The 17,621-nt window shown below is 50.6% G+C and overlaps 1 protein-coding gene across 2 annotated transcripts in view; it reads right to left on the reverse strand.

Annotated features, from left to right (window-relative positions):
* The window catches only part of TSPAN18 (tetraspanin 18), a 295,772-nt gene extending 278,668 nt beyond the window's left edge, over window positions 1-17,104 (reverse strand). The window contains exon 1 of one of the 2 annotated variants that reach the window (XM_069221789.1): window positions 16,870-17,104. The gene's annotated coding sequence lies outside the window, so the exon portion shown is untranslated. The remainder of the gene's footprint in view (window positions 1-16,869) is intronic. The other variant, XM_069221790.1, reaches the window with a different exon arrangement.
* Between the last annotated feature and the right edge of the window lie 517 nt (window positions 17,105-17,621).

The raw sequence follows: 17,621 nt of genomic DNA on the forward strand, positions 1-17,621 counted from the left end.
CTTCTTGTTTATTCCATAACTTAAAAAGGATGAATGAACCTCTGATTTTTTTTTCCGTAAGCCACCCCAGGCTGCTCAGAAGAGTGGAAACAGAGGGCAGGCCCAGGACCTGAAACAACATCTCCATCAGAACTGTGCCAACCCCCACGAATTCAGGAGCTGAACCCCCTTCTTCAGACACCATCTCCTCAGGATGGGGGTAACCCACCCAAAAACACCCTGCTTCACTGTAAACCGCCCTGAGTCCTAACTCAGGGCTCTGCCTCAGCTCAGCGCCTTCTTGCTCGCTAGCTCGGTTGGCGCTTTACAGACACCCGCACGTACATACACAGAGTGCAGTGGATCCTATGACGGACACTGCGGGGGGCAGTGGGGAGTATTTAGGGTATATGAGCCCCTGTAGTCTTGTTTTTGGTTTCGAGCTGTTTTGGGGATGAGGGAGGCAGGGTGTGACTTCAAACGCACAATTAGGTGTTTTGAAGGCACGTTTTGTGTTCTGAGGTCGCTCTCTGTGTTGAGGACACAGCCTGCTTGTGTGTTTTTCCTTTGGACAGGAGTTTGTTGTAGGTGTGCGTCTGCGCTCCCGAAGGAGCATTTTGGTGGCCTTTCGGGTAGGTTTGCGCTATAGAAATACCATATACTTAGATTCTGGAGAGGCGCTATGTATGGTGAAGTTACCTACAGTACTGTAAAGAGGGCGCCAGAGAGGGACAAGGCCTGTGACTAGCCCCTCTCTTTCCATCTGCTTTCTAGTGGGGGCCACAGAGGAGCACTGAAGACTCAAACGCAGGTGGTAGGCGCTTTATAAACACTTAGTTTCCTTGCTTACAACGGTAGCGGGGAGGGGGGGTGTATGTGGTTGCTGTGCCCAGTTAGCGGTCGGTGCGGACACCCTGACCCTTGTAGTACGCCTTTTTATTCTATGCCACGTCACATTCACGTCTCTCCAATTCCCTTCGTGTGAGATCAGGTGTGAGGGTACCTTTGTTAACAGTAGGTCCCCAACAGGGCAGGACATGCCCTCCTGGTACAAACAGCCCTATTGTAAGCTGGTAGAGGCACGAGTCCGGTGCTAGTGACAGGCGGGTGCACAGGGAAAATGGCGGGAAACCGTTAAGTGTGGCACCTTAGCAGTGCTCCCTCCCCCTCGCCCCTTCAAGATGCATCTTTGTACCCTAGGGACAGGTACACCCCTGGTCACAGCCGTACGGGTGTGCACACCCACCCCCTCACGTGCCCATCAATGTACCAGGACAGAACAGAGCCCCAGGCTGGGCCCTGGCGAACTGTGCACCCAGCTGAATGGACCAGACGACAAAGCACTTCAGCAAAACACTCACACTGATGGCGCACGACAAAGGTCCCTGATCATGGAACAAAGTATCTGACAAACTAACACTCACTGACTGGACTCACCCCCTAACCGTGCTTGGCCCCAGTGTCTAGCTAGCACTGGTGCAGCAGGTGCAGTGGCACCGGGGCCCGCTGAGCCCTGATGATTGCCGAAGTTACTAGGCCAACAGTAATCGCAGGGGCCATGCTCCTTCATTACACTACTGCCTGGCACATTAACCCTGAAAGAGCCACTGTGCCAACACACGGCAGAAACGTACTGGGCAAAAACAAAAAAACGAAGGAAAAATATGGGCATAGTGCAACATGCTAGCTGAATCGCATCTAGGCGCTAAAACTACAGCTGTTCTTAAAGTCAAGCGTAGCTTCTTTCAATAGATGTGTTGAATTGCTGTTTTTTTTTTTGTGTAGTGGTCAATGCTTTTTTGCAGTCATTTCAAGCCATCAGAGCAGCGCTTCTTTTAACAGCTTTCGACGTTTCTAAGCGCTTTAAGAGACAGCTGCAGCTAGTACTCAATTAAATGGCGTTAAATGCAGCTAACAGGAAGGGGCGTGGCTGTATCCGCTACGATGTAAACACTGACCAGACCACACAATACTGGTCACAACACAAACGTAACTTCCAGGGTGTAGAGCCCGTGCCCAGTGCCGGCCACTGCCAGCTCCCAGCGGGCAAACTACTTGTAGCGCCTAGAGACGAAGACTGAAGGGCCACCCTTGCCCCCAGACCAACAGCCAATCACAACTGTGGGCAAAAATCACAATTGTACTGAAGCAAAGAGACAATTCCCAATCAAGGCTTCACTCCCATAACAGACAAAACTAAGTAGACAACAGCCCTCATTCACCTAGCGCTGTCTACATAAGCTGATCCCTCCCAAAACTGTCGTGGAGCGCCCGGGTGGTGGGAAAAGGGACCTGCGGGGGTCGGCCCGAGCGGGGGGTGGTTTGGGGGCGGGGGGGGGGCACTAGGCTGCCCCAGTTAGAGCCCGTCTCAGGTCCGGGGAGGGCAGAGAGCGCGACAGAAGGAGGAAGAGACTGACACGAAAATTAGATGAAGGAAGACGAGCAGGAGTGAACAAGAACCTGCAGGAGTGAGATGCAGAGACCGGAAGTGTCGGGTGGTGGATGAAAGGCGAGTGATGTGGAATCAAGACCAGGTACCCTGGGACCTTCGACTTAAAGAGACCGGAAGTGTCGGGTGGTGGATGAAAGGTGTGGGATGTGGAACTAACACTAGCCAATGCTGGTGATTTAAGGAGACCGGAAGTGTCGGGTGGTGGATGAAAGGTGTGGGATGTGGAACTAACACTAGCCAATGCTGGTGATTTAAGGAGACCGGAAGTGTCGGGTGGTGGATGAAAGGTGTGGGATGTGGAACTAACACTAGCCAATGCTGGTGATTTAAGGAGACCGGAAGTGTCGGGTGGTGGATGAAAGGTGTGTGACGTGTTATCAAGACCAGAGGCCCTGGCACTCGTGAGGTAAAGAGACAGGAGGTGTCTGGTGGGTGAAGGCAGAGGCACGAGGTGGGGGCTGGACTACTCCGACTTAATACTCGGGTGCGCAGTCCGCCGGCTCCCCGGAAAAATCTCGGGCCACGCACTGCAGTTGATGAGTTTTATTGGAAAATAAAGCAGGGGGGGCCAGCAAGATGTGCGCATCTCAACTAAACCTTGAGCCACCCACGCCCGTATAGATGCCCCAAAGGGGGCGAGACGCATGAGTTGGGGGGCACAGGATGGTGGCTTGTTACCCACCCGAGGCCCAGGTAGCATCTTCATAGCGCTGTGGGCACAGTTCGACATCCGCGGGGCGCAGCTACTTGTGTACTCTGGGAACAGCAGGGAGAAGATGAAAGGTGGAGCGGGCGCGGACCTCGAGGCGCTCAGCATCTCATCCAACGATTCATTCACACTACAGCTCTGCGAGGAGGGGGTGCTACGCCGCCACAACCCCAAGCCAGAAGAGCCCCTGATGGGCAAAGCCATGCACCATCTGCCTGGTAAAGACCCCTAGATCCAGTCATCAGGAGGATGTTGCAGGGGCGGGGCGTTCTCGGGAAGTTTGAGTAATAAATATCTCATTACGAATCTGCTTCGACAGGTTAATGGTGGCACTGAGGCGGGGGTGCGACCCCACGTGGCTTCCATCCAACCAAAATAAAGGGGAGTCCTGTCCTCGTGTGCGCGCTCAGGGAAAGGCAATGCATTCACTTAGATGGGTATGTAGCGCTGCGTGTGCTTCTCTGAGACTTCTCAGCGGTGAAAGTCTAGCCGGAGCAACTGTGAGGGACTTTAGAGTCCGATCAGGTGAGGAGCACCCTCTCAGGAGTCTAAGGGTCATGACCCAGGCTGCTGGGGTGGGAAAGAGTGCAGGGGATCCCGAAAATTAATGTCCTGGAAACAGCGGGGGCCTCGCTGTTCAGCGTCTCACTTCACCTCTAGGCACTCGCCGTACACGCATGGAGGCCCCAGGACCGTGGCCCCCGCACATCCCACCCGGCAGTGGCCTTTTCTGCAGCTTAAAAATCGCTTTACTCCGACCTGTGCTCAAAGGTAACGGGGAACCCGCGTACAATACACTGTAGGGAACCCAAACACGCGGTAACGAGGGGGCCAGAGGAGGAGAACATTTACTGCTGGGAGATTACACGTGCTGCTGCGAGAAGAGACCGCGCTGCTAGGAGGGATCGCACTGCTAGGAGAACCTGCACACTGCTAAGAGAAAGTGCGCGCTGCTAGGAGAGATCGCACTGCTAGGAGAACCTGCACACTGCTAAGAGAAAGTGCGCGCTGCTAGGAGAGATCGCACTGCTAGGAGAACCTGCACACTGCTAAGAGAAAGTGCGCGCTGCTAGGAGAGATCGCACTGCTAGGAGAACCTGCACACTGCTAAGAGAAAGTGCGCGCTGCTAGGAGAGATCGCACTGCTAGGAGAACCTGCACACTGCTAAGAGAAAGTGCGCGCTGCTAGGAGAGATCGCACTGCTGGCGGAGGCAATGCATTGCTAGGAGAGAGAATGCACTGAAGAGACGGCGCGCTGCTAGGAGAAAGGGCGCTGCTAGAAGAGAGCGAGCACTGCTAGGAGAGAATGCACACTGCTAGAAGAGAGGGTGCACTGCTAGAAGAGAGGGTGCACTGCTAGAAGAGAGGGTGCACTGCTAGAAGAGAGGGTGCACTTCTAGCAGAGAGCACACACTGCTAGAAGAGAGGGTGCACTGCTAGAAGAGAGGGTGCACTGCTAGAAGAGAGGGTGCACTGCTAGAAGAGAGGGTGCACTGCTAGCAGAGAGCACACACTGCTAGAAGAGAGGGTGCACTGCTAGAAGAGAGGGTGCACTGCTAGAAGAGAGGGTGCACTGCTAGCAGAGAGCACACACTGCTAGAAGAGAGGGTGCACTGCTAGGAGAGAATGCACACTGCTAGAAGAGAGGGTGCACTGCTAGAAGAGAGGGTGCACTGCTAGAAGAGAGGGTGCACTGCTAGAAGAGAGGAGGCACTGCTAGCAGAGAGGGGGCACTGCTAGAAGAGAGGGGGCACTGCTAGAAGAGAGGGGGCACTGCTAGAAGAGAGGGGGCACTGCTAGCAGAGAGGGGGCACTGCTAGCAGAGAGCACACACTGCTAGAAGAGAGGGTGCACTGCTAGAAGAGAGGGTGCACTGCTAGCAGAGAGCACACACTGCTAGAAGAGAGGGTGCACTGCTAGAAGAGAGCACACACTGCTAGGAGAGAGCGCGCACTGCTAGAAGAGAGGGTGCACTGCTAGCAGAGAGCACACACTGCTAGGAGAGAGCGCGCACTGCTAGAAGAGAGGGTGCACTGCTAGCAGAGAGCACACACTGCTAGAAGAGAGGGTGCACTGCTAGAAGAGAGGGTGCACTGCTAGAAGAGAGGGTGCACTGCTAGAAGAGAGGGTGCACTGCTAGCAGAGAGCACACACTGCTAGAAGAGAGGGTGCACTGCTAGAAGAGAGGGTGCACTGCTAGAAGAGAGGGTGCACTGCTAGCAGAGAGCACACACTGCTAGAAGAGAGGGTGCACTGCTAGAAGAGAGGGTGCACTGCTAGAAGAGAGGGTGCACTGCTAGCAGAGAGCACACACTGCTAGAAGAGAGCACACACTGCTAGCAGAGAGGGTGCACTGCTAGCAGAGAGGGTGCACTGCTAGAAGAGAGGGTGCACTGCTAGCAGAGAGGGGGCACTGCTAGAAGAGAGGGTGCACTGCTAGAAGAGAGGGTGCACTGCTAGAAGAGAGCACACACTGCTAGCAGAGAGCAGACACTGCTAGAAGAGAGGGTGCACTGCTAGAAGAGAGGGTGCACTGCTAGAAGAGAGGGGGCACTGCTAGCAGAGAGCACACACTGCTAGAAGAGAGGGTGCACTGCTACCAGAGAGGGTGCACTGCTAGAAGAGAGGGTGCACTGCTAGCAGAGAGCACACACTGCTAGAAGAGAGGGTGCACTGCTAGCAGAGAGCACACACTGCTAGAAGAGAGGGTGCACTGCTAGAAGAGAGCACACACTGCTAGAAGAGAGGGTGCACTGCTAGCAGAGAGGGTGCACTGCTAGAAGAGAGGGTGCACTGCTAGAAGAGAGGGTGCACTGCTAGCAGAGAGCACACACTGCTAGAAGAGAGGGTGCACTGCTAGCAGAGAGCACACACTGCTAGAAGAGAGGGTGCACTGCTAGAAGAGAGCACACACTGCTAGAAGAGAGGGGGCACTGCTAGAAGAGAGGGTGCACTGCTAGCAGAGAGCACACACTGCTAGAAGAGAGGGTGCACTGCTAGAAGAGAGGGTGCACTGCTAGAAGAGAGCACACACTGCTAGAAGAGAGCACACACTGCTAGCAGAGAGGGTGCACTGCTAGCAGAGAGGGTGCACTGCTAGAAGAGAGGGTGCACTGCTAGCAGAGAGGGGGCACTGCTAGAAGAGAGGGTGCACTGCTAGAAGAGAGGGTGCACTGCTAGAAGAGAGCACACACTGCTAGCAGAGAGCAGACACTGCTAGAAGAGAGGGTGCACTGCTAGAAGAGAGGGTGCACTGCTAGAAGAGAGGGGGCACTGCTAGCAGAGAGCACACACTGCTAGAAGAGAGGGGGCACTGCTGCTGCGAGAAGAGACCACCACACACCTCTTCGCTGTCAAAGATTTGTTAATTTAAAGCATTTGGACTGGAAATGGCTTCTAGAAAAATCCAGGTACACATTTGTAAACCTCCCAATCTTCTGGGGCTCCATCAGGTAAACACTTTGAGTATCCGTGGTATTTTTTCTTATCAGCAGTACTACATAAAAAGCGTTTCGAGGAACATTGAAAGCAAAGGCCCACCTGGAGCCCTCCATCAATGTGTCCGTGGCCAAATACATTTTCGCTGGGGCAGCTGCCCTTTATTAAGCTCACCTGTTAAAAGCAATGTGGTACCCTGAAAAAGTACCTGTAACCTCGCACAAGCAGTGGAGGAGCGCTCATAAGCAATTAATCAGTACTTGGTCCGTGCTCCATGGAAGTGAAAAAACACACAAAGAGAAAGTGAAACTAGCATGTGCTGACCAATAATAAGGAAGGAAATGAGAGTGACAATGAAGGCAACCAATCGTAATTAATGGGCGGGCTCAAGTCACCTTCAAGTTTAAGTTAACAAAAGATCTCACAAGAGACCAGGCAAACACTCTCAGGTTAAGACCTAAAAAGTATCTACCCCACAGGCGCACAGCCAGCTTCCCGTACACACACCAGACTGGTATGGCCCAGGCATAGTAAGACTCACTAACACACAGAATAAGTACATCACAGCAGCAGAGCAAGCTTCCCATACACACAAGATTAGTACAGCACAGGAGCAGAGCAAGCTTCCCATACACACAAGATTAGTACAGCACAGGAGCAGAGCAAGCTTCCCATACACACAAGATTAGTACAGCACAGGAGCAGAGCAAGCTTCCCATGCACACAAGACTGGTACAACCAAAGCATAGCAAGACTCACTAACACACATAATAGGTACAGCACAGCAACAGAGCAAGCTTCCTGTGCACACAAGATTAGTAAAGCACAGGAGCAGAGCAAGCTTCCCATACAAGATTAGTACAGCACCGGAGCAGAGCAAGCTTCCCGGGCACACAAGATTAGTACAGCACAGCAGCAGAGCAAGCTTCCCATTCACACAAGACTGGTACAACCAAAGCATAGCAAGCCACACCAACACACAAAGAATAGGTACAGCGCAGGCATTCGAGAAAGCACCCCTCATACATACAAGCAGAACAGGTCACACACACCAACAGAACATGTACACTAGAGACAGCAGCAAATGAGGCTTCGCTCACATCCGCATACAACCATAACAGGTACAATGCAGACATCAGGAGAGCGAGCTTCTCTCTCGCAAACACCTACACAACCAAAAGAGGTACAACACAGATCACCACAGCAAACTTCGCAGACACAGATTACGTGCTGCAAAGGCTCCAGAGTAGGGTTCACTATCACACACGGAATACATACAGCATAGGCAGCTGAGAAAGCTTCCCACACACAAACACAGCAACAGAAAACAGCAGAGCAAGCTTCAGAAACACACACACATACATACGAGAACAGGGGACACACACCTACACAATACATACAGCAGAGACAGCAACAAAACAGGCTTCGTCGACACATACGCACACACAAAGAACACAGCTACAACACAGACATGATCAAAGCAAGCTTCCCTCCCACGCACACGTTTACACACACAGAGCAGGTACGACAAGCATCAGCAGGGAAAACTTTTCTTACATACTCAAAAGAGTCACAGCACAGACAATATAAATATACGCTTCTGCTTACACAAACACAGCAAGCACAACGCTGTTAGCAACTCAGCAAGCTTCGCAAACACACAGAGCAGGAAAAGGACAGGCAGTAGCGGATTTTGTGTATCTTCCACACACAACAACAGGAATGGCACAGACAGAAGCAGCACAACTGAGAGACCAGGGGCCATATGTACGAACACTTTTTCCCATAGACACAGAATGGGGAAAAACCTTTGCTACATCTGGCCCCAGCTTCCTTGATCTGCATTCACAGTCCCGGTTTCCACCATCTTTCCCTGCAAACGTTAGCACATGTACCGTTGTTATGTGTCCCTGTTTAGAAGTAGTCAGCAGCTCCTAGCAGGAACCAGTTTGGTTAACCGAAATTAGATCACAGAGGAGGAGCCCAAGAAGGGTGAAGAGACATCAACGAGACCCTCGGCTGAAGCTCCTTCCACATAACCAGGGCCGCTGAAATTATGCGGCAGGAGAGGGAGAAATTACGTGGCAGGGACGAGTAAATTATGTGGCATGAAAAGGCAAATTATGCAGCACATTTTGTGATAGCATTACTTCATTATTTTGTCAGTTTAAAACATGGTAACACTGTCTGAGCATTGGTTGCACCTTGTTAATGCCAGTTTAATACTGAAGTATAGCAAAAAAGCTAAAGAAATGTGACCAGTCCTGCTTGTCAAAAGATCTTCCATTGCACGGCAAAATGTGTTGATGCATTTTTAGTAAGTTTTGAACTGTTAAGTTAGAAACTATTTTTTGGGTTAAAAGCTGCAAATTACGCGCCAGACTATGGATTTTGTGGGGAATGCGTCAAATATATAATGATACAAAAATCGCCGCGGCCACACAATCACCTAATTCCAGTGGCCCTGCCCTAAGCTTTATCACTTAGGGCCAGATGTAGCAACCAGTTTGCGACTCGCAAACGGCAAAAATCGCCATTTGCGAGTCGCAAACCGGAGTTTGCTATGCAGAAATGCATTTTGCGAGTCGGACCGACTCACAAAATGCATTTCAGAGTCGCAAATAGGAAGGGGTGTTCCCTTCCTATTTGCGACTCGCAGTGGTATGCAATTCCATTTGCAAGCGCGTACGCGGTCGCAAATGGAGTCGCAGTTACCATCCACTTGAAGTGGATGGTAACCCACTCGCAAACAGGAAGGGGTCCCCATGGGACCCCTTCCCCTTTGTGAATGGACCCACCAATATTTTTTCAGAGTAGGCAGTGGTCCAAGGGACCACTACCTGCCCTGAAAAAATCAGAAACTAAAGGTTTCATTTTTTTTTTTTTTAAGTGCAGCTCGTTTTGCTTTAAGGAAAACGGGCTACATTTGAAGAAAAAAAAACTGCTTTATTTCAAAGCAGTCACGGACATGGTGGTCTGCTGGTCCCAGCAGGCCACCATCCCCGTGAGTGCCCATAGTCGCTATGGGGCCGAAATTTGCGACCCACATCATTAATATTAATGAGGTGGGTCTTTGCGACCCCATAGCGACTAGCAGACGGTGTCTGAGACACCTTTCTGTATTGCAATTTGCGAGTCGCTCGGACTCGCAAATTGCAACTCGCAATTTGCAAAGTTGCTACATCTGGCCCTAAATGCCTGACCAGGAGAGGATTTACTTAATGAAACTACTTGTTTGCACTATTTTATGTGAAATGTAAAAGCCAGCACAACTTTACTACTAGGTCACGTTGCAAAAAGGTGCAACAAATGCTTTATTTTTTTAGTTCAATATGGGAGAAAAGGCAAATACTTCTATAGAGCTCGCCGACCATCTCTCTGCCTCCTCCATCTCGAAGATATTTATTTACTCTTATCAGGTCCTGGTTTTACAATTTGCTTTCTTGAACTTTCAGTTCTGTTTTTACTTTTATAGAAAAGAAGTCGTCTCAGAATGCAAAGAAAACTAGATTAAATAAGCTACTCGTGAAGGTACCTGAGGTCTCTGTAATATCTCTTTCAGCAAAGCTCCCTGAAGTAGAGCAGATGGCGCTGTCTCGAAAAGATGCCCATGTTTGTCTTTCTAACAAGTGGTCTGTCTCCCAGGCCTGTGGGGTCTGCCACCGTAGTCCTCCAGGGGTGGTAAGAGCGGCCATCATCTTTAGGTGGCCAGGCGTCCCACAGTTAAAGGGCTGTTTTCCCATCATGCATCTCTGCACACTTCAGTGCATTCAGCACATGCCCCAGTTTTCAGAGAGGGTCATTTGAAACAAGCTCTTGTCTGGGTGAAGAATTAGTAAACAGACTTATCAGAATGCAAATTGTTTACAGAGATGATAATGTGTGTTAAAGTTACTGTAAATTCCCCTTAATGTTTCATTTTCTGTTTCAGATGCTGATCTGCGCTGTCGCGCTACTCTGTGCCGCCTGGTCAATGGAAAACTGGAGTTTTTTTAAATCTTACCCAATACAAACACCCACCAAGGGCAGGATAAACAGCGACCATCCCCGTACAGGCCTTTTCGGTGCGTTTGGAACATCCTATTATAAATTCATGCCCATTCGCTCTTTGACCCCTCTACTGACACTGCAGCCGAGGCCGTTCCTTGTCCCGCGCCGAGTGCACATTTGTAGTGAAATGCACCATTCTCCCGGGGGACCCATCCCCACAACGCACTGCGCCGACCCCCAGAGCGCGCCCGGCAGTATGACACACTCTAAGTTAAATAAACACAGGCGTAATGCAACTCAACAAGCAGAGGAGATAAAGTGCTATTCAGCTGCAGGGAGATAAGACCGAGCAGGCAGCAGACAAGAGGCCCCGCAGCCAAAGAGGCCCCACTTATCTCCAAGGCCGGCCACAATGGTGGTAACCACTGGTGCCACCTTCACACAATCAACCCTTGCCAACAGCCCCCTGCTCGAGTGCTGCCACTGGCATAGCGCTTACATCTACAACCACTGTGGCCTCGAAGCACTTTGTTTTGTCTGGGTGGTTACATTGCGGAGCATGCATGCACTGGTGCGGGGAGTGAGCCTGGAGATGCTCGAGGAGGTACCTATATGTGTCTGTTGTCACGTGGGAGACAGCACCACTTTACATGTATGTTCTTACATTTCGGAAAATCAAACTTCAAGTCCCAGAATGCAATTGGTCAGATAAAAAGCTGGACTGGAGGGATGTGTCGGATGTACCTGCGCAGAGAGCGCCCAGCTGTCCCCCCACATACCATCACCCCACTTCACAGACTGCAGATCCACCCCCTGCCCCGGGTGTCCAGATACATCACCCCGCCAGTCCAGGCCCTCCTTTCGCTCCAGATTCCAAAGCTCTCCTTGGGTGAAATATGTGCCCCGCTCCTCTGACCAGCCTCCCCGTCCGTCACCCTTGCATACTTTTCTCTGTCACTCCCCTTTAAAGAACATCGGCCTGCACTTACGGCCGAAAACACACTGCCTCTCGGAAACTGTGGCAACCTATGGAAAATGACTCGTTGGTTTACTTTTTGTAGCGCTTATCTGGCGTTCAGCACGTTTGTGGGCGCTTCATATCTTAACAGATAAGGAATCTAACCCAGCTGTGAGATTTTAAAACAAGATTATCCCAGAATTACTCCACTTGGTAAACAAATTAAATACCAGATCACCTCGCATTCTCCCCCCAAACAATCAAGCTAACTCTTCCAAAAAAAACAGAAAGACACTTCTGGGCTCTCTAGGAACGTCACTTAACCATTCTGAAGGAATAAAAACAGAAGGACACTTCTGGGCTTTCCAGGAAAGTTCCTTAACCATTAAAAAGGGAATACAAATCAGAAAGACACCCCTGGGCTCTCTAGGAGAGTTCCTTAAACATTCTAAAGAAATACAAATCAGAAAGACACTCCTGGGCTCTCCAGGAAAGTTCCTTAAACATTCTAAAGTAATACAAAACAGAAAGACACTTCTGGGCTCTCTAGGAAAGTTCCTTATACATCCTTTGAGCTCTGCGCAGCCCCGTTTCTTGGCGCGGTGGGGCCCCCGCAACCCCCGTGTTTAAACGTGTCAGCTCGGGGCTGCAGGTATTTACGTCGTGTTTACACTTCGCATGTCTGCCGGGTGTGAAACCGCACAGCATCCTGTCCCACGGCGTCGTTTCTGGCGCAGCGCCCACTGAGAACTGAACTGCTTCTAGGCGCTCGCCCCCTCGGTTTACTTTAGCTCTCCGGGAAAGCAGGAGAACCCGCGGATTAATGGTATTTAGCGAGAACTGGTGCAAGGGGGTGCAGGGGTGACCAGATTTTCAGAACAAAGGAGAAAAGGAAGAGAGAGGGACGAAGAGAGAGGCGGGAGAGAGGGAGAAGGAAGAGAAGGAGAGTTAAAAAAAACTTTAAAGGGTGCTGTGCCCTCACACCCCCTAAGGTGGCATGCTTCATCACCGTGTAGTGTCATATGACGTAGGGGGTCACCATATTGATGGGGGAGTTTGTGACAGCTGGTCTATCAGTGAGTGAGGCCCATCTCAAGGTGACCACAGTAGACATAGCTCGGCCCCTCCAGTGTTACCCCCCCCCCCCCCCAATCTGTGGCCAGCAAACACCTTATCTGTGTGCAGGATTCATCAGTTCAGCATTCAGAAACACAGCTTCAACTCCTGGTTCCACAGCAACAAAACTGACACAAGTGTCCTACACAGCCTGGCGCTGAAAGACTGAGTTAGACCATCCCACGAGAACCCTGAGAATGTAGCCCATAACTAGGGTACGGGAAGGGGGGTGGGGCAGGACAAGCCAGAACCATACAGTTCACTCACAAGGTGTCACCCCACACAGCGCCCCATCCGGACTGGCTGGATCCGGCCATCGGGCGTTTCCCTGGCAGGCTGGAAGGGTTATGCTGGATGGGGGGGGGGGGGGGAGTTGCAGTGCACCAGTTTGCACTGCAGAGTTCCTGTATATCCAACAGTTTTCAGGCAACAATAAAAGTGCCAGGATATCTCTAGTGAATAATGTACCTGCTGGAGAGAGATGACGTTTTGCCCAGTGACAGTTTTCACTCATCTAAAGTAGCACAGAGGGTTAAAGTGCCTGCTGAAAAGAGCAGATAGTAGGCAAATCACAGAACAGTAATTTATGTGCAGTGCTCAGTGGGACACTGCTTTTTTCACAGAGATGTTTCTGTTACTGTGCAGTTCATAGGTTACAATCATAATCTAGCTCAGTGAGCTATGAACGGCCATCAAAGAGCTGCTTGCAAACTGCATGCCACAGGTTAAAAAAAGTTATGTTTTTCACAGTCTTTGATTATCATAATTTTGCAAAAAAAAGGGGTTGTTTGGCTAGAAATTCATTGTTATTAGTAAAGTCAACCCTAACCCTTGTTACGTTCTGAATCCTGAGTTTATGCTTTCCCAGACCAAGCACTCTTAGAAACTGCCTACTAGTGTTGATGACGTGTGAATCCTACGCCTTGTAGTCCCCTTAGACCTATGTAACATTTTCCATACACTGATTTAGACACGTATGATTCATTGTCTCTGTATGTGTGTGTGTGATATAAAGTGCTCCAACAACTCACACTGGGAAGAGAGGCGCTATAAAATAAATTAATGCATGTGAGAGAGGGGCTATGGACAGATAAGAGGCACCGTTATAGGGTGATGGGAGAGGGAACTATTGAAGAGCCCCAATAAAGATTGCCGTATCTTGGTGCCCTATATAGTTACCATTGACTATGCATTAAAAAGTAATACAATTCCATACATAATGAATAATGTGTTGTAGAATGCATCATTTTTACCACTTATTCTAAGATTTTCTGGGTGGGGCAACACCCCACCCCACTGCAGTGCTAAGGCTCCCTTGCTCTGCACCCCGTGGGGGCTGGTCTGACAAACTACGCCAGGGCTGCTTTGGTCTCGCAGCCCGGCCCTGCACAGCGCCTCACTGTGGTGAAAATCCCAAAGCACAGGTGCCACCAACAGAATGAAGGAGGGACACAAAGCAACCACAAATCAGGAGGAGTGTCTGCCACCAGTGGGAGCTGAGAGGGTTTCCTGCTGCTCCGACTAAGATACCCTTACTTTCCGTTAAACTGCACTTTCAGACACTAATTTACTCTGTCAACACTTGTCTTGCCACTAAAGTTCTTTGTGTTGAACTGTATTGTGGTTGTAGGTCTATAAACAAACAAAGCATTCCCCTCCCGGGATGTGACTAGTGGTACCTCCATAGCTGCGGTTAGACCCATCACCATTGCTATCCACCACCACAAGTTAAAGTGCCCTTAAATCTGTAAGCATTAGCACCACAGCCAACCACCACTGTGATTACCACCACCGCCATCCGCAACTAGCAGCGCCATTGTGCCTGCCATTGCTGCCAACCACCACTATGGGTAGAACCACTGCCAATCCATAGCATCACTGCCAACCAAGACCACTAGCGCCCTATCACCACTGCCATTCACTACCACAAACATCACTGCCCGTATTAACAGAACCACCATGAACATCCCAGCCAACCACCACAAGCATCAGTGTCCCTACCACCACTGCCACCCACCGCTAGCAGCATCACTGACAACCACCACTAGAAATATCACTTTCCTTACACTTGCTGCACGCCACCACAATCATCACTTCCACAACTGCCAACAAAACAAAAGTTATTTTTTTCTACCATGCAACCACTAAAACCACTACCAACCACCACCATAAGCATAATTTACACAACTGCCAATTACCACCACATAGTTACTTTATGTAGCAGGAAAGTACTAAAACCACTGCCAAACTCTATCACAAGCATCACTTACACAACTGCCAATTACTACCACAAAGGTTACTGTATCGACCAGGTAATCGCTACCAAAGACCACCACAAGCATCACTTACACAACTGCCAATTACTACCGCAAAGGTTTCTGTATCTACCAAGCAACCGGTACCAAACACCACCACAAGCATCACTTTCACAGCTGCCAACCACAGCCACATAGTTACTTTATCTACTAGGAAACCACTTAAACCACTTCCAAACACCACCATAAGCATAATTTCCACAACTGCCAATTACCACCACAGTTACTTTATCTAGCAGGAAAGCACCAAAACCACTGCCAACTACCACCACAAGCATCACTTCCACAACAGCCAACCACCACCACAAAGGTTACTGAATCTACTAGCCAACCACTACCAAACACCACCACAAGCATCACTTCCACAACAGCCAACCACAAAGGTTACTGAATCTACTAGCCAACCACTACCATACACCACCACAAGCATCACTTAAACAACTGCCAATTACTACCGCAAAGGTTACTGTATCTACCAGGCGATCGCTACCAAACACCACCACAAGCAAAACACCACCACAAGCATCACTTACACAACTGCCAATTACTACTGCAAAGGTTACAGTATGTACCTGGCAACCGCTACCAAACACCACCACAGGCATCAGTTTCACAACTGCCAACTATGGCCACATAGTTACTTTATCTACTAGGAAACCACTTTAACCACTTCCAAACACCACCATAAGCATCATTTCCACAACTGCCAACTACCACCACACCACATAGTTACTTTATCTCAGCACGAAAAACTGCCACAAGCATCACTTACACAACTGCCAACCACCACCACAAAGTTATTTAATCAATCAGGAAACCACTAACACCACTACCAAACACGGTTTACCGTATCTACCAGGCAACCACTAAAGCCACTACCAAACACCACCACAAGCATCACTTCCAACTGTCACCACATACTTACTTTATCTACCATGAAACCACTAAAACCACCACCAAACACCACCACAAGCACCACTTCCACAACTGACACTATCACCACAAACTTTACCGTATCCACCAGGCAACCACTAAAACCTCTTCAATCACCACCACAAGCATCACTCCCACAACTGCCAACTACCACCAGAAAGTTACTTTATCTACCAGGCAACCGCTACCAAACACCACCACAAGCATCATGACTTCTCCAACCACCACCGTAAGCATCACGCCCGCCGTGTATTCTACTGCCCACCACGCCTCAGGAGCATCGCCCTGCGCCTTCCTACGTCCTGTATTCTGGGAGGGGAGTTGGTGGTACAGTAATGTGGGGAACTGATGTGGGGGGTAGCCATGGGGAATTGACCTCTTAGTTTTCAATCCCCCGAGGTGACGTTTTAAAAGTTGTGAGTGAGGGTGGTGTCCTGGCGTTCATACAGTACCAAAACCCAAAAGAGAGACACCCCGAGTAGTGTCTCTCTTTTGGGTTCTGGGCCAGTACAAGGTCTTTAAGGAGGGCAACTCTCTGAGGCGCTGTCTCCCCTGGCACTGGGGTAGTGGGGGGGGGGGGGGGGGGGGGGGCGCCGACCTCCCTAAGCAGAGGCTCCCTGAGCTCTGTAAATCTATTTTTGAAGGTGCCTTGCAATGGGGGGTTGGTGGGGGGGGGGGGGGGTATGCACTGATTGCGGCTCGGTGTGCGCGTGACACCCAGGAATCCGTGGATCCAAGGCTCTCCTTGGTCCCTTTTTTTGGCAGGGGTGGGGGGCACCCCTGGTCCTCCAAGGGGGCCGGTGTTTTAAGACACAGATTTCCCGTGGACTGGATTGGGGACCCTTAACACTGCGGGGCGCTGGGGCACCCTAACTCCACACACTGGAACAGTTTCATGCACTTTACCACGAACCTTCCTGGAGGTCACATGAGGCTCACATCGCGGGGGACGTGGTGCAGGGGTCAGCAGCCTCTTACCTTCCAGCTGGGGGTCCAGGCGCTCAGTCCGTGGCAGAGGGGCACGTCCTGCTGCAAGTGTTCAGTCGTGGGGGGCTGAAGTGATTCTCCAGTGGAGAATGACACCCTCTCGTGGGGAGGGTGGGGGTGTTCTTTCAGGCCAGGCCGGCTGGATGTCCGGCTCCTCCAGGGGTCTCCCAAGCCCTCGTACCCCCGAATCCGCCGTCTAAGCTCGTCAGCCTCTGTCTGCTGCTCCCCGAGCTCGCTATCTCCTCCTCCAGATAACTCAGCCCTCCCACAACCCTCGGCCCTCCCCTCCTCTAGTCCCTCCTCCCACGGCCCCAGCCCCTTCTGCTGCTGCAGACTCAGCGCCCGGGCTGGGCACTAGCCCCAGGGGGAGCCACCGCCACCAACCTCCGGGGTGCGGGGAAGAGGGAGTAAAACTCAGAGAAAGTAAAACTGAGTAAAACAGAATCAAAAACTCTATCACTGACAGGAGAGCAGACAGACACACAGCCCCGGGGACACCAAAACAGGCACATATGTGCAGGGCACTGGAATAATGCGCCAGGCTGAGTAAAGTATGCGGCAAGAAATGGCACATTATGTGGCACAATGCGGCATATGTTGAAATAGTATTCATTATTTTTATCATGTTGCTGTATTTTTAGTAACTTTTGAACCCTTTATAGTAGAAACATTTTTTTTGTTAAAATCTGCAGATAATGCCGCAGATGATGGATTATGTGGCAAATGCGGCACAATTGCATAAT

The sequence above is a fragment of the Pleurodeles waltl genome, chromosome 3_1 (genome assembly GCF_031143425.1).
Source record: "Pleurodeles waltl isolate 20211129_DDA chromosome 3_1, aPleWal1.hap1.20221129, whole genome shotgun sequence".
Lineage (NCBI taxonomy): Eukaryota > Metazoa > Chordata > Amphibia > Caudata > Salamandridae > Pleurodeles > Pleurodeles waltl.